Genomic DNA, 18,583 nt, shown 5'->3' with positions numbered 1-18,583 from the left:
AACCTGAAAGTAAATTTAATTTCTAATGGTTTTTAATTTTTTCAGGGAAGATGTTTCAAAGGCTATCTCATGCATGGAGGAAGATATTAAATGTGATATTTAATAAAGACAAATGGACACAGGGAAGGAAGTTTGTCAGTAATGCTTTGTTGGGCTCTGCCCTTTTTAAAATGAGTTAATGACTTTTGCTTCATGACCCATTTCTAATGGTGGCTTGGTCTTTTCAAAGAGGACGCCACTGTCATAGTTCAGAGGTATTAGGCAGTCAGATCGTTGGGGTAAATTAAAAGCAAGTGGATAAGAATTAATGTTATACACCTCTAGAATAAAAGCCCACAAACTAGTTAAATAAAGTATTTTCAGACAAAGGATTGTAAAGATATTCTTGGTAAGAAAATGTTTTGATCATCAAATTCTGTTTTAGCATATTTATAACTAGACTAAGCATTTTGAAGTGCACAGCTTTTCTAATTTACTACTATCTTCCTGTGTATTATATGTTTTAATACAGATGGTGTTTCATTTATATAAAAGCGTGCTTTTTCTTTCTTCACTCTGAAGGCAACCATTTTGCTTTATCTGATTTGGCTTCACTTGAGTTTTGATTGTAAGAGTACGAAAAGCTCTAGGGTGATTTCTCATTTGTGATTATAGAGTATTCCTATGTAATCTAGGCTGAAAGTCAAGTTCAGTTAATAAAGTTATTTATTTAGAGTTACCTTTAGGATCTGTACAAAACAAAACAAAAAACAAACAAACAAAAAACAGATGTAAGAATCAAAATTCTGTTATCTATTCCTATCACTGAACTGGATTTGAGTTATTTAATATCTTTAATCAAGAGCTTTCTCTTCAGAAAAAAAAATGTCATTTTTTAAAAGATTATTTATTTATTTATTCATGAGAGACACAGACAGAAAGAGAGAGGAAGAGACACAGACAGAGGGAGAAGCAGGCTTCCAGCAAGGAGCCTGATGTGTGACTTGAACCCAGACCACGGAATCACACCCTGAGCCCAAGGCAGATGCTCAACAGCTGAGCCATCCAGGCATCCCCATAAAAAATAAATAAATAAATAAATAAATAAATAAATAAATAAATAAATTTAACTCCACATCAATTATAAGATAATAAATTCAATTAAGGATATTCATTTAGTGTTTTCTTTAATATACTGCTACATTGTGGGTTGTTACAGAGAGGTACAGAATTTTCAAGTAAGTAAAATAGACAAGATCAGCACATGTGAGCAAACCATGGTAATAATTGAGCAAAAATTATTGCTCATCATAGAGCTTCTATAGCAGGAGTATTTTGCATAGGTGCATGTTAGTCAGAGATAGCTTTATACAGGAAGTGTTTTGGGGTGCTGGAAATATTATTTACTTTTTATATCTTATATTATTTTTCTTTTAAGATTTTACTTATTTTTTAGAGAGAGAGAGAGAGAGAGAGAGAATATGTGTGCACAAGCAGGGGTAAGCAGAGAGGGAGAGAGAGAATCTCAAGCAGACTCCCTGCTGAGTGTGGAGCCCAAAGTGGGGCTCAATCCCACAATATTAAGATCATGACCTGAGCCTGAATCAAGATTTGGATGCTTGGGCATGTGGGTGGCTTAGTTGGTTAAGCATCTGCCTTCAGCTCAGGTCATGATCCCAGGGAGATTGAGTACCTCATCGGGTTCCCTGCTCAGTGGGGAGTTTGCTCCTCCCTCTTCCTCTGCCCCTCCCCTGGTGTGTGCTCTCTCCTCTCTTGCTCACTTTCTCACTCAAATAAATAAATAACTGGTGGCTCCGTTGGTTAAGCATCCATTTTTTCCCTAAAGATTTTATTTATTTTACCTCTAATCTGCCACTTGATCTTAGCATGTACCTCTTCTAAGTGGATCTACTATTTCTTTTCCTGGCTATCCACCATGTTTCTAAGGTATCTAACTCTGTATCAAGACAGAGTGAGTTAGAATCCTGACCCTGTTACTTATTTTCTATGACCAGGTGCATAATTTACATAGTTTATTTTGAAGACAACATATAGAAGACACTAGCAGAAGGAAGGAACTGGATATAGAAAGAGCAATTTTGAGATCATTATAAAAGCTTGGGTGAGAAATTAAATGTACTGGAATTAAGTCATAAAGGTGAAAGAGGAGATGAACCCAATAAGCATTTATGGAAGACTCCCCAAATTTGAACAACTAGATGTGAAGGGGCAATATTTGTTTACTCACAACTATAGTTGGTCCAACATAGCTGTGGGAGCTCCATAGTCATCAGGAACCTCAACTTTTGTTGCTTTACCTCTTCAGACATAGTGTCCATGCTGCAATAGGAAGGAGCCGCTCCGTCTCTTCCATTGCATATGTGTTCCTGCCAACAGGAAAGAAAAAAGGAAAGAAAGAGCATATTTCTTTTTTCAGAACACAGGTTTTGGCAGTTGTAAACATTACTGCTATTGATTTCAAGGGAAAAAAAAAAACAGATACAGTCTTTATGCTGAGTAGACATATGCCTATAGGAAAGTCAGGGTTTATTAATGAGGAAAAAGGAGAGAACAGATATTGAAAACAACTCCTAGTTGTTTTACTCCCAGGCTAGGTTGTCTCCATCCCCAGCCACCCAAAAGTAGAATAATGAAATGAAACATGGATGTTTTCCTCTGTTTTGTCAGCCCAATAGATAGAAGATAAATTGAAGATGCGGATACGGATATGGATACTGATGCATACACATTTACACAGATACACAAGCGTGTGTGTGCGTTTGATACAACAATGTCTGTGCAAACCATTCTACAACCTACCTACATGTTGGCTTATCACATTGATATGCAATGTTGTAAAGGGAACTAAACATTTTGGTTGAGTTATAAGTACTCCATGAGCAAGACAAATTTTCAAACCAAATGGTGTTTTAAATCCTCATTAAGTTTTCATGTTATTAATGGAATATTAATCAAGCATCAGAAAGGATGAATATCTACTATTTACATTGATGTGGATGGAACTGGAGGGTATTATGCTGAGTGAAATAAGTTAATCAGAAAAAGACAATTATCATATGGTTTCACCATATGTGGAATATAAGAAATAGTGCAAGAGACGATAAGGGAAGGAGGGGAAACTGAATGGGGAAAAATTAGAGGGGAAGGCAAAACATGAGAGACTGTTAACTCTGGGAAATAAACTGGGTCTCTGGAGGGGAGAGGGGTGAAGGGATGGGATAACTGGGTGATGGGCATTAAGGAGGGCATGTGATGTGATGAGCACTGGGCATTATACTATACATTGGTAAGTTGAATTTAAATAAAAAAAAATTAAACGTTATTAAAAAAAGACTTCACATTATTTCTTATAAGTTAGAGTAGAAATGGAGCTATTTGGGAGAGAACAGAGCTGCTGGATCATTACTATACACTTGAAGAGCTCATAAAACATATAATTAGAAGTAATATTTCAATCATAAATTATTACTTAAGAAATTATGTTTCCTGATATATCTTAAAAATTGTTTAGTATATGGCTTTTCATCATTTCACAGTTTCCATGCTGCTCTATTATTTGAAAATGCAACCATTTAATTTTCAAATCCATAATTAGTATACCAAACATTCCATAAATAGTATAATAATCTGACAATTTTCTCTTTGCAAAAATCAATTTCACACATATCAAAACAGAGGAATAAACCAGGACCTCTTCTCTGCTATATCCTATTGTATATCCTACTGTTATGGTTCTACAATTTTATGGGTTAGTTTTTTGGGTTTTTGGTTTTGTTTTGTTTTTTTAAACACAGTTATTGCTTTGGGCCATTTCCTGTGTGAAGAATCATGAAGTATGAAAAAGAAAACATTGAGTGGATCTCACACATCAGAACCCCGCACATTTGGGGAAGTAGCTGAGGTGTATAAGCCTTAGATATTTTAAGGCAGATATCTTTGGAAAAAATAGCCAAACTTTAAATCGTAGGTGGCAGAGATAATAACCAGACAGATCTCTTACAACATTTTTTTCAGAGAGATAAGAATGTTAATGAGGTCAGGGCGCAGCTCAGTGATGGCATAATAAGTCATGCAAATATTGCACTGAAGAAAACATGAAGTTTAAGGAAGGAAATAAGATTTTAAGCTTTGGGTTTGAAAGGTCTTCACTATTATTCAAACTAAGGTTACTCATTTTGAACTAAATAACAGAACCAATAGCATTTGATTTAAACTATATTCCATTAGTACTGATATTAAATTACTACATTTCAATCTTCTGAAATTGCGTATAAACATACATTCTGGGTTGCTTTGGTATAAAAGGTCCCAGAATATTTATGATACGTTTTGGGGAGGAAAGGAGAAGACATGTTTTAGCTCAGAGCATCTACGTTCTAACAGCTCTGAAGCAGAACCACTTTGTCAACATAGACATGCTTCTTCATTGCCATCAAGATGGTCTTAGGTTTTTACATCTGTTGTTTTTATGCGTAAGAACAGAAAGTCACAGTATTTGGAATTCACTACCTAGTCAGTGAGACTCTGCCAGCATTTTACATTTGTCATTTCCAAAGGCTATTTGGGGAGCCCTTTTAGGATATGTCCAATTTTCATCTGATGATTTTGATCAGTAATGTATGCTTCAAGTATCCAGCGCTCTTACTATTTACCAGAACACATTTTGTGTTCAGACTATGAGTTCATGTATATAAAAGCATCTCATAGACTATGTGCTATCTGAAAATGATACTATCCAAAATATTACTATTATTTTGGAGTAGATCCTATAGGATGCCAGCCTTGTTGAATAATGGGGCAGAAGCTGGACACAGGTAAAAGTGTAACGCTAGACACTCAAACAATCCAAACTTCCCTTTCTTCAAATTTAAAAGGTGGTAGAATTAATGATCTTCAAGATTCTTTTCATCTTTAATACTCAGATGTCAGTATAGGTAAATCCAGTGGCAATTCAAGCAGCACTGAGGTGGAATGCTTAAAAAATATATAGCCAATTCAACTATGAAAGTGAATGAAGTACTGGCATGTGCTACAGCATGGGGCACCTCAAATGCGTCATGCTAAGTGAAAGGTAGCAGACGCAAAACACTACAAGGCTGTACAATTCCATTTATGTGCAATGTTCTGAATAGGGAAATCTATAGAGACATAAAGTGGAGGAGGGTTTGCCCAGAGTCATGGCTAAAGAACGTAGAAGATTTCTTTTTGAGGTAATGAGACTATTCTAAAACTGATTGTGGTGACAGATGCACAACTTAGTGTGTCCACTAAAAGCCAGCCATGGAATTGGGAATTTAAATGGGTGAATTGTGCAACAGGTTAATTATATCTCAAGAAAACTGTTTAAAAAGCCATGTAGCTTTTAAAAGCATGTGGTACCAAGAATACACATTGGAAGTATCTCGATAGTTCTCTTACCGTGATGCTAGTCTGGTTAAAAATTATCTGATTGTCCTCACCAAAGAAAATGATTAGTGTAGGAAATACAAGATAGGGATAAATTGATCTCAGGTGCTTTCTTACTGACTCCTATCAACCTTTTGCAGGGCTTTTATCTGCTATTAGCATTATTGTTTTCACTCACTCTCATATGACAATGAAGTCTTTATTGTCTCGGCCTCTTACTTTCCAACCCATAGTACTATCTGTAGTCACTCCCACCTATCACAACCATGGAACTGGATTTTATCTGAGCAATAAACACTGATCTGCAGAAAGGCTGATTCACAGCTGACCATGGTAGCCCATGTATTTCCACAGCGTATGCATCGCTGAATTTTGCTCTTATAGTTCTGTGATTGGAGTAGATATTGTCCTCAATTTACAGAGAAGATACCAGGGACCAACGAAGTTAAATGTTTTGTGTAAGGTCGACAGCTATTAAGTTGCAAATCCTGGATCAGAATTTAATCCTACCTGATATCAAAAGCCAAGTTCTTTACTTCACATTGTGCTGATTCTTTTACCAAAATGAAATACAGCTACTCTTTTGGAATGCTCTGTACTTTTAAAATAGCGTTGTTATATAAAACCTCATAGTGATAGGAATAATCCAGGAAGCTTGGAGAGAAACTGAAACTTGAAAAATCTACCTAACAAAGATCTAGAAAAAAAAATCTACCTAAGTGAAGGATTTTCAGTTTTACAGAAAGAGTCCATACAGAGTGTCTTTACAAGAAGTGTTCTCATAGACATTCAGAGTACAATTCAATTTACAGAAATTAGAGGCAGTTGCTATGTTGAAATATTAGTCAGAGAACCTAATTTTAAGTCCTAATTCTTCCACTAACTTCTTGAGTATTGTGAAGCATCTGCTTCAATTTCCTCAATAATAAAACATGAGTTGTGACATTATCTTTTATTCATTCATCTATACACTTACTCATTCATTCATTAATTCATCAGCGACATGCCCAAGTTTTCTTCTAAGTGATATGAATTCCAGAGTGAGGAAGAGAACAAAACCCTTCTGTGAGGGTCAACTACTAATTTGCTCTCAGCTCTGTTTCCAATTTTCTCATATTCTGCATGGTAGGGCTAAACACTTCCTCAGGCTCTCTTGCTGTCTGACTTCTGGGTAAGTTCAGCATATAGGAGGTACTGGCAGAGAGTAGGAGGTGTGGATAAACCAAAGTATTTCTCTCACAGTTATTCTTCTTTGATGAGCCCTGTTCCTTCCAGGAAACCCCACTCTGATTCTGCTTCTAGAAATACTACTTCTTTCCACTATCTCTACAGCCATAGGAGTCATAACAGCTTCCCACTATTGTTAATACCTCAGCTCCTCATGATATTATTTTCTGAAGAAGAAATATAGTCTGTAGTTCCAAGGAACTCTGTAAACACCAAGCAAGATAAACACGAAGGAAAATACATCCATGTGTATTTTAACCAAACTATGGAAAACCGACTATAACGAGAAATTCTTGAAACAGAGATCAAAGAAAAACAAAGATAAGAAATGTTGCTAAATTTTGGTCAGAAACAATGAAAGCTAGAAAACAATACATTTTTAAAGTACTGAAAAACAACAAGAGCAAAAGACCCTCTCAATCTAGAATTCTATATCAAAAATATTCTTCAAAACTGAAGGTAAAAAAAAAATAAACTGAAGGTGAACTAAAGACATTTTCAAAAAAGAACTGAGAGAACCAGCGACCAGTTGACCAGCCCTGTAAGAAATGTTACAGGAAGTTCTTCAGGCTAAAGGAAAATCATACTGGATGAAAAATTAATTCTGTACAGGTGAATGAAGAATGACAGAAATATAAAATACTCTTTTGTTTTTAAAATGTCTTTATAAAGTGGATTTAAAAATAACGATAGTAACAACATATTTGGGGCTTTCTAAAATACAAAGAAAAGTATGAAAACATAGCCCAAGTGATGAAGTTAGAGGGCTGGAATGGTTAAATTCCATGAGATTCTTATGTTCTATGCAAAGTGTTAGAATTTTATTTAAAGTTATGCTGTGAGAAGATAAAAATGCATATTGTAAATCTTACAGCAACCACTAAAAAGAGAGAAAAAAACAGGATTATAGCTAATAAACAATAACAAAAATTTAAAACCTTTATGATTCTACAAGTAGTATCTCAACAACAAATCCATTGTTTGCTAAAATACATCTGCTTAGGTTTCATTCAATAACTTGCTTAATTCTTGCTTCTTCTATAACTTGAATATTTCTATTTGGAAAGAAAAACTATAAGAAATATATAGGTAAAAATTGGAGAAACTTCAATACCCTTCAGGTAGTTTACCTCCACCTCCTGAAGGAATGCTGGTCACTTGACCATTTCAGCTGTATTCATGGAGGTGCTTCTTCAATGACATGAGAACCTTGGGATTCTCATAGCTACTGTGTGATACTATGTTGTCAGCACTAGCCCTATTAGCTTTTCTAAGGTCTTTGGTGTTTCCATGACGCTGTTCGTATAATACTCAAGTGTTCTTCGTTGGATAGGCTTCATTTTATTCAAGTAGAGGTGTTATTAATTTCAAGTTTCAGTGTTAAGCATACAGCACACAATAGAATTTTGTCTTCTATCTGGCACATTTTCACAGGGTTGGAGAGCTTCTATGTTTTTAAGAACTTAAGATCAGAAAGATGAGATGTGTGTTCTCAAATAGCGGAAACAAGTAAAAATATCAATATTACAAATTATTTGGCTGATATTACAAAAGAAAAAGTTTTGTAGAATGTCTATGGAATTCTGTTGCTCTTACAAAGTTGAGGAATGCATAGCTATACATTGAGATTCCTTTTTGAAATATAGTAGTGATTCTATTATTCTTAGTATTTTTTGTTTTGAAATTTTACTAAGACTTTAACAAATACAGACTACACTTTTAGATGCAGCACCTTAAAACTTTGATGTATTTGATGCTATTTATCATGTTTTGAAGAAGTTTGTGAATAGGAGAGTATTAACCTTGGCAACACAAAGACTTTCAAAATGAATTCTAGGCCAATCATCTACCAAGACAACATTCATTCATAGTAGAACAAGCACTTATTAAAAGTCTCATTTGTGCTAAGTGCTGTAAGGGGCACCTTCATGCACTATAGGCTCATATCTACATATGTTTATTAGAATTTGTATGGAAGTATATTTGAGAAAGAATATTCAAGGTAAAAAAAGATGGAGTATGATTGGAATGAGAGGGAGAGACTTGAGACAGTGTTAGAGAGAGATAACAAGTGCAAAGTAATTGCCAAAGTAATTGAACAATACTTTTACTTTTTTTACACTTTCTGACTTGGGGCTTAGCTAATTAAACCAAAGGAATATGGATTGAGTCATTGTAACAAATTTAGTATAACCTTTTGATATTTCCTTTGAGGGTTAAATGTACATTGACATCTTAACAATTGCTGAGTGTGCTTGCCAATTTTGGCTCACAAAATTTGGTTAGAGAGAGACAGATGAAAAGAAAGGAAAGGACATTGAAGGAGGCAGGAACAAAAGAGAGAAACATAATTTGTTCTTTCCCACCCATCAAATTAAGGACAAGTTTACATTAAGTTTTCTTAAGAGAAAAATTAATCACTATATCATCTTAAAGCTCTTTATAATTTTCAGATGGTTGTGGTTGATATTTCCACTATGAAATAAAAACTGTACATCCATTTACACACATGGAGATGTGCTGAAGACATTGAACAGAGACATGGATTTTATTCCAAATATATTTTCAGAGAGGAGATAATTCTTTTTCTTTAAATTTTATTTATTTATTCATGAGAGACCCACAGAGAAAGGCAGAGACACAGGCAGAGGGATAAGCAAGCTTCATGCAGGGAGCCCGATGTGGAACTCAATCCCGGACCCTGGGATCACACCCTGAGCTGAAGGTAGAAGCTCAACCACTGACTGAGTCAGCCAGGCCCCCCCTAGAGGAGATAATTCAATGAGCAGAATAAATATAAATATATCATTTGCAAAGTCATAACAACAAAAAATATATTGTTTCAGAGAATATGGAAATTGGAGACTTTCTTATATTTTTATTGATGCAAAACAGAGAATTAATTCTTTTCTATTCTGCATTTGATCAATTCATTCAATCACATTTGTACTGTATCTTGAGATTAAGCATGACTCATGCTCATTTTTTTTAAAGCAAAAGTCCAGCAGATACTCTTTTTTTTTTTTTTCTTAAGATTTTATTTAATATGGGGGAGAGAGAGAGAGAGCAAGCAAGCATGGGGTGGAAGGAAGGGCAGAGGGAGGGGAAGAAGCAGACTCCCCACTGAGCAGGGAGCTTGATGCAGGGCTCCATCCCAGGATTCTGATATCATGACTTGAGCCAAAGGCAGACACTTAACTCACTGAGCCACCCAGGTACCCCTCCCTTCCATGTCATCTTACATGTGCTAACAGCATGAATTTTTCTAAAGAGGCCCTAGAAATAGGAAAGACCACTATTTTGAGATCAGCTACCTCATACTAGTTGCATGTTGTCACACATACACAAAATGCTATGTGACAAGCACTCAAACTCAATGGGTTTAAACATTTTTTTTTCTTACTAGTTTGCAGGATTGGTGGATCCAGATGAGACCAGGAAGGAAGGTTCTAGTTTAGCTCACATATATGCAAACGGGCCCAAGGTTGGCCAGCTTGGTTGGGTTGGAATACCTGAGTGGGGATCTTTTCTATGAGTCTGTTAATCCTCCTCTTGGGACCCAAGGACTGGCTGAAGTGGAAACACAAAAGAGCAAGGAGAAACATGCAGGCACAGTGTCAGTTCCATCTCATTCTAGCAGCTAGAGCTGATTCTATTGTTGAATTGAATCATCTACTGTGTAAGGAATTGCAAAGTCACAGTGCAGGGAAGGTGGAAATGCAGAAGGGTGAATAATTGAAGTAATTAGTGAAATCTATCTTGGCTATGCTACAAATGGAAAGACCTGGAAGACGCATTTGAGAGTGTGTCAACCCTGAATAGTCCATTGATATCAAGAGGATCTACTTCTCAAAACTCTGTAACTGGATCCTCACATTTAAGGCCTTCACAGGGCATGTCTTTGCTTTTTGTCTATTATTTTCAAGTTGCCTTTGGAAATAGTGCCATGCCCTGTGAGCGGAATGACCACTAAACTGTATGGGATTGTAATATATATGGTATTATTTGTACATTGCATTTTGCTACTGTATACTGACCCATGCTTCTTGTATGCTGGTGTTTGTGCTAGTTTCATGACTATATTTTATTGCCTTTCTATTAATTCTGTTATAAATGGAAAATATGAAAATAATTATATCTAAAGAAAAGTTTATTTTATGGTTATCCTTACCTTTCCCTCTAATTCTTCTAGGAAACAATATCAAGACAAGAAGTCAAGATGTTGAGATTAGAAAGCAATAAAGAAATGTTTTTCCTTAAGAGGTTGGTGAAATGTAAGGACAAAGTTGGGCAAAGGAAGGGAGGTTCCCCCAAGAATTACATTTTCATTTATATTTTAGTTCCTTTCCCATATTTATCTTGTAACACATAAGGTTTCAAAGTTCTTTGTGTTGTTCAGATCTGTTACTTTTATGTGTTCCCAGAATAAATAGCAGTTGTTAAAAATAGTCTAACTGAAAAACCATCAGTTTATGCTGGCTCTCTTATTCACAAACTCTCTGCTTTAATTATGCCAATAAAATATTTTAAGATAAATCATCTTATGAAATATATTCTCTTTTTTACTGTATACCTTATTTTCTTCATTTTTTCAGCAAATGAAATCTAAAACTGCAGAAAAAAACAATACTATGATGCTGACTACTACTTTCTGGACTTTTAAATTAAAACTTCTCTACTGTAATAGTTTTCAATAGATTAAAATATTATCTTCTATGGTAGCTAAACAGTTTTATATTTAATTAGCTTTCAAGCAGCCAAGGATGAGTGTTAAGATTGTTTTACTTTTTTCCTTTTTTCTTCAATTATAAAAATGAGGCAGTATCACGATCAATTCATTTAGCAACATTCTTTCAGTTGGACCTTTTTCTTTTCTTTTTCATCATACATCTTAAAATTACTGAGTAACACACAGAAGTGAAACATGAATTAAAATGTTTCATAAAAAATGTCAGGAAGATGTTAGCATTAAATGTATAGTTACACTCTTATAATTCACTCAAACAGAATTCTTTTCTGCTTAAAGCTGCAGGAGGTAATCTCTAAATAATCACTAACATTTGAGCTATCTTTTACATTTTGTAAAGCACTTTTAGCTCTACTTAGCTGTAGTTCAAAGAAAAGAATTGTTTAAAGTTGCCTAACAAATAAGATGCAGAGTCCCCGGCTCTATCTATCTATCTATCTATCTATCTATCTATCTATCTATCTATTTATCTATCTATCATCTATCTATCTATCTATTTATTTTTGGTAAAGATTTTATTTATTTATTTAACAGAGAAAGAGAGCACAAGTAGGCAGAGGGGCAGGCAGGGAGAGGAGAAGCAGGCTCCCAGCTGAGCAGGATGCCAGAGGTGGGGCTAGATCCTAGGACCCCAGGATCATGACCTGAGTTGAAGGCAGATGCTTAACCCACTGAGCCATCCAATCGCCCCCATATTTTCTTGTTTTTAAATTTCATGTCTCTGAAGGCAGTCTGCAATCTCCATAACCTTGCGATATCTCTCTACTCCTTATCCTTTTTTTCTCAAATTTATATAAACTCAGCTTTTACACATACATTGGCAAGACTTTCCTCAATTGTTATTTGGATGATATGTTTGTTCTTCATAACTAAACTGAGAATAGTATTCCAAGTAGAGATCTCTTGTGCTATTTCTTTCATTTCTCCCTTCTGTGCCCACACACTCTTACCCTCTCCGGGCTTATTATATGCTCGATAACATTTGGTGACTGGGTATAAAGAGATGTTTAGTCATTAATGTAATTTATAACATTTCATAGTTGAAACTAATTTGAAGTTTCTTTGATTTAAGTACATGTGCGCATGTCCCTAAACCAAGGATTCCTTAGTAGTAAATGAATGGAGTGTCTGGAATATATAGAAAGAAAATGATTAAAGCAGGGTTTGAAGAATTTTGTTGATCCGAACTATCTTTCCCGAGATTTAGATTAATTTTCTCACTTTCCATTCAGTAAAGTTCCTAAATCTCCTTCTTAAAAAATAAATTTATGCTTTTTTTCTGCTCAAATGTTGAAAGGCTTCCAACAGGTCCTGAAAGCACTGTATTTCATCTCCTAGCGTTTCAATGAACTTTTTTTTTCCCTTAATAGCTCAGTGAAACTGGAGAATAATTACTTTTTCAGTTAATGTTAAACTGATGGCATTTTTAAACAAAAAGCTGGCAGCAAATATTATGTCAAGCTATAGTGCATTGAAGAGTGGTTTGGCCACTTTGCAACTCACCTCTGAGACATCAGACTTCCTTTGTCCTGCCAAGTGAAGCATTAAGGAATAACACAATGGAGATGAAGGGGGGATGCTGGCTTTTTCTTTCCTCTAGGTGAAGTGTTCTGTATCTCTATACACTGCTGCCTGAGACTGACTTTCTAATCTTTTTCTAACCAGGCAATCCTTTTGCAAAAACCCTAAAGATCCATTTCTTAACAACCTAAAAAATAGCTTGATTTTTAAAAAAATTAACATTAATAAAGCCACTAAAGTGCTTAACTTTTCTCTCATTTGTTTAAAACTTGGGGATCAATTCAGTCTTTTCACACTTTTGAAATGCCTTAAAGAGACAAGAAAGCAACTTTTTCCAGCAGTAGATGAAGCAGCCATGCACACCGTACTGGTGGCAACAAGAATGACCCACAGAGGGATCCCTGGGTGGTGCAGCGGTTGGGCGCCTGCCTTTGGCCCAGGGCGTGATCCTGGAGACCCGGGATCGAATCCCACGTCGGGCTCCCGGTGCATGGAGCCTGCTTCTTCCTTTGCCTGTGTCTCTGCCTCTCTCTCTCTCTGTGCCTATCATAAATAAAAAAAGAAAAAAAAATAAATTGATAAAATGATTGTCAGCAATCACCATGCTTCTCCCAACATATTTAAAAAAAAAAAAAAAAAAAAAAAAAGAATGACCCACAGAGCCAACCCATTCAAATAATCATAACAGATAATTCTATCAATCAACGCACATCTGAAAATACATTTTTTTTCCCTGTGAGCTAAGCTCAGTATTGAATGCTGGGGGAACATCCAGTAAGGATGAAGCAGTTGGAATTAAGACATTACACAAATAACAAGATTTAATACATGGTAGAAAACATCATGCTTAATAGTAAATGTGCAGATGAAATACCTTGTGTGTGGAAAAGAAAAGGTGATTTCTTCTTTGAAGGGGCTAAGAGGTGGTGGGACAGGAGCGGGGGCAGAGCCAGAAGACCTGGGTCAGGATGGCCTATGAAGTGACCAGAGCTGCGGATTTCTACCAGAGACAGACATACAGGAGACAAGCAATTCAAAGTGAGGGAGGGTGATCTTAAGCCATAAGTGCACGGTCAGGATTCAAGATTGGGGGAGGGGAGGTCTCTGAGTTGGGAGTTCAGAGCTGAGCACATCAGACTCAGGACTGAGAGAGGATTAGAACGAGAATGATTTTGGAACAAGTAAAGGTTGATGCCAAAGAGAAAAACCACCAATGCTGAGTGAGTTTTATTGGACACCAGATTTGAGGAGCTTGGCTTGGGCTGGCTCCTTTATGGGGCAGGAGAATCCCATGGTGGAGATGCTATGTGATTAGAGAAAGGTTATACCTAATTTTTTTTCTGGCTGTCTTATGTGCCTGTATGTATATGTGTTGAAGAAGGACTGGATCATTTGTGCTACAGATTATGTGATTACCACCATATTTGTGGGTGGAATATAGCTTTCTGTGATCTAGGAAACAGTTAACAAGTAAATATGTCATTCAGAATCCGAAAATCACGTAAAGCCTAAATTATGCATTTTGGTTAGGTTGAGGTAGTCTACTGGATTACATAATTTTGTAGTCCTAAATTTGACAGTGTAAATGCGATTATAGTGGACATAACTTCTCTAAATATATAAAAGAGACAATGATAAATTTGGCATACATTGGCCCTAGTTCTGCTACTCTATAATTTTTTAAAGAACTTTATTGTGGTATATTTTGTATATTATAAACTTTACCCATTTCAGATATACAATTTGATGATTTTTGGTCACTGACAAGTAGCATTAACATCACCAAAGTCAGTTTTAGGACATTTCTTTATCCCACCTAAAATCCCTCCTGCTAATTTACAGTTAATCCTTCTTCCCACCCTCAAACCCAGGTAATCACTAATATACTATCTATTTTTATAAATTTGCCATTTCTGGACTTTTCATATAAGTGGAATCATAAGTCTTTTAATCTCTTGTCTCTGAGTTCTTTCACATAGCATGTTTTTGAGGTTCATGTATGGGGTAGCATGCATCTGTAGCTCATTCTTTTTTTTATTATTCAATAATATTCCATCGTGTGGACATTCCACATTTTGCTTATCCACTCACCAATTGATGGATAGTTAGGTTGTTTCCAGGTTTTGGCAATTATGAATAATGTTACTATGAACCTTTATGTGTAAGTCTTTGTGCGGATATATGTTTCATTTTTCTTGGGTAGATACCTAGAAGTGGAATTAGTGTGTAATATGATAGTTTTATGTTTAATATTTTGAAAAAAAAAAAAAGCCCAACTGCTTTTCAAAGTGGCTGTAGTGATCCTGTAATCTTGATGTTGACGATGAAGATCATATCTGCTATTACTACTTCTACGTGATATTTGTTTCACCAGTGGGTCAAAATCATGTTAAATTACATAGATATAGATATATAGATAATCAGATAATCTATGGATATATATTCATTCTTTCAGTCCTCACAAAAATTCCATGGGTAGGCACCAATATTAATATTTTCATACCTATCTTGAATGCTTTCACTATGTTTATCTATTCAATTGCTCCAATAGTAGTAGCCCAGAATTTAACAGGCACACCTAATACATCACACCTAATACATCAAGAGAAATTAGCTCACACAGTCTAAGAGAGGACAGGGAAGTATCAATATTTGTTGATATTAGGAGGCTAGGTAATTTATGAAGAATCTGAAATCATGTATGGATGAATTGAATGAAATGCAGGAAGAATTGAATGAAATGCATTTCTTTAATAGATGGTCCATTTAAGCAAGAAATGAAAGAGTGTATGTTTGAAGATGAAAAATCACACTGATACCTAAGAAGTATCCCATGATTGACACTGTCCCATGCGGACTGTAACTCACACTTACTTCATGCCAACCCATACATAAGTGGGTGAATTCTTTCAGGGCAGAGACTAGTTCTATTTATTGGTTTATCCTTGATGACTACATCATACTAGAGACACAATGCATCCTTCATTGATCAAATGTGGCAACAAATAAATATATACTTTCCAGAAATATTCTCAGAGGTATTAGAGTTCTACCACAGTGAGCACACAGCAAATAGAAGCAACAATGAGGGGCATCCAAATCATAGGACTTATAGGTTATCATTCCTTATACTAAAGCCATTTCAGCAAGGTGGCTTCATCTCTGAGTTTAAAATTTGCTATTACGAATTTCCTTCCAAGGTCAAGCTAAGTCTTTGGGGATACTCTAATTGTGCATATCACGTGTACTTGGTCTCATAGAAAAAACAATGATAAAGATGGCCCAGTGATGTGGAATTTAGGGTATAGCAAGCTTTTATTGAAGGGAAAAAAGGCTTATCTCTACCTGTGTGTGTTCTATTAACCGAAACAAAATATTATCTAGATTAAGACAGCAGTTCTCATGCCAGTTAAGATTTAGGCTTAGGTCGAAAGAGCTTCTCCAATATTTATTTATTTATTTATTATATTAAGGAGTTTTAACTTAATAAATACTTAATAATTTTCTCTATTTCTTTCTCTAATTGACTTTGAATGAAGACAGACAAAAGCAGATAAATATTTAAAGCAAAGATGCTGATTAATGCCATTAACTTATTTTGGGATTAAAGCTAGAATAAATCTGATGGTGGTAAGACAGTACATGACTGATATTTTCATACACTGCCTCAGAACTGACTCAGAAAACAATTGGCAGCAACCATCAAAAGCCTTAAAAATGCTTGCCTGTGACTAAGTAATCCCTCTTCTTGAAATTTACCATATGAATTTAAAGATAAATGTAGGAAATATGAAAATATTTCGAAAAAGCTATCTGCAGAAAAATATTAATCACTGGCTCTACTTTCTGTTTTTAGACCCTGGAAACAACTTATATAAACAATTGGGAGTGATTAGGTATTTCTAAAATGACCCATTTAGTGGCTTATAAAGTAGCCATTAATAATATTGGTGATTACAACTTTGTAGCACACGAGAAGATGCTCATGATAAAGCTGTACATAAAACTGATACAAAATCTTACATGCATTTTGATGTATGTATTCATTTATTTTTTAAAATGCATGGAGGAAAAATATTCTGCTGAAAAAATTTTTAATAAAATCAGGCTCCTATGTTAAGCATACTTTGTTTTATTTTTGTTTCTGTACGTGCTTATGTTATATCCAGGATAAGAAAAAAATGACAACGAAATTACTCATTAAGCTTTTAGTTAAAAAATAAATCTTCCCTTTTTTTTTTTTTTTTTTTTTTTTTTAGTGTAAGTAAAATCTATTGACTGCTAATCCTGGGCTGTATCAGAGGCTTCTATATATCATATTATTTATTTTGATTACCATTTCATAGTATAGACACTAGTCTTCATTTCATTGAGTGGGAAATTCTAGCTTATAGAATTAATCGTGTTAAGTGAGGTAAAGTAAGAGTATTAAGTGTAGCATTGAGTGAAATCCTAATCCTGACCATTTCCCTTCAGAGCATAACCTCTTAACCAATACACTGTCTACCTCAAAAAATGGGAACTGGGGATTGGGAGATATACTTGAGACTTTACAGATTAAGTGTCTGAAAAGAAAGGAAAGGTATGCTCCTTCTAGATTTTGATTTTGTATGAAAAGAATTTTCATGTCTGAATTTTTCACTTACGAGTCTGGACAGTTGGCAACATGAGCTCAGATGCGAGGGATCGAAAGTCAGAACAAGCAAAAGGCTTTGGCATGTTTCCTCGCGACAGGTTTTACTACTTTTCCACCTGACTCAACTCCAAACTGCCATCAGAGTCCTGCTTAATCTCAGGGATCACTCAGGTTTTGGGGGGGACAGGAGCAACTGCTGGCCATATTTGGTACTCCTGGACACCTTGTCTTCTAAAATGGAAAATCTGGGAGGACATGCAGTCTGGACTGAGGAAACAGGAGTAATATTTCCTGCCCAGTAAATGTAAAGACAAAGATCTGCTGTGGCCCCCACCCTGATTCAAGGGCCAGAGAGAGCAACCTTTCATATGAGACTTTCTAGGAGTCAGTGGGTGGTATTTCCTTTCTCTTTTCCTTGAGATTATCTGACTCACCCTGTCTGATCAGCTGAGACAATCCTCTGAGAGCAACTCTGAATGAGAATTACAGTAACAGCCTTTGTCTGACAGCAAAGAGATTTCCCTGAGCCACTGTGTTTGGCCTGGAGATGAGCCCAAAGCAGTTTTACACTAGAGCAGTTGAATGTGTCTCGAAAAAATATTTGTTTGCACTGACTGTTTGGAATTTGAATGGGGAGTGGGAGGATCCAGCTGGTGGCTGCGAAGTGTGACAGTGTTTATTCGAATTAGATGGCTAAAAAGGGAGTATCTATTCAAGGGAAGAACTCCTTTCTCTGTGAAATGTCCCTGCATCCAATCTCTGTGTGACTCTCCCACTCTCGCAGTTAGAATGGATTTGACACTCTTGTTTGGGTTTAAACAAAAACAAAAACAAATGCAGAGAGGAAGCCACTATCACATCTCCCACTCTCCTCCTATCACATCAGCACAGTAGCCAGGAGTGCCTTATGGGATTGCAGAAAGGGAACAGCTCAGTTTCTATGTTGTTTGGAACAGTTTATGCAAGAGCCCAAAGGCACATAATTTAGAAAAATGAGGAACTGGGTAGATTTGGGTGATATAATGTCCAGAACTGGTACCATCAGA

The 18,583-nt window shown here is 35.7% G+C and overlaps 1 long non-coding RNA gene across 4 annotated transcripts in view; it reads right to left on the bottom strand.

Annotated features, from left to right (window-relative positions):
• The window catches only part of LOC144283970 (uncharacterized), a 28,118-nt gene that overhangs the window by 9,159 nt on the left and 376 nt on the right, over positions 1-18,583 (bottom strand). The window contains exons 1-2 of one of the 4 annotated variants that reach the window (XR_013352451.1): positions 13,776-13,903; positions 2,228-2,366 (exon numbers count right to left, since the gene is read on the bottom strand). This is a non-coding gene — a long non-coding RNA (uncharacterized LOC144283970). Of the gene's footprint in view, positions 1-2,227; positions 2,367-10,145; positions 10,407-12,883; positions 13,400-13,775; positions 13,904-18,583 lie in introns of those variants that run through there. The other 3 variants (XR_013352452.1, XR_013352453.1, XR_013352450.1) reach the window with 3 other exon arrangements.

Source organism: Canis aureus, chromosome 15 (assembly GCF_053574225.1).
Source record: "Canis aureus isolate CA01 chromosome 15, VMU_Caureus_v.1.0, whole genome shotgun sequence".
Taxonomy (NCBI): Eukaryota; Metazoa; Chordata; class Mammalia; order Carnivora; family Canidae; genus Canis; species Canis aureus.
The sequence above is the reverse complement of the archived record's forward strand: the minus strand, read 5'-3'. Positions and strand labels throughout refer to the sequence as shown.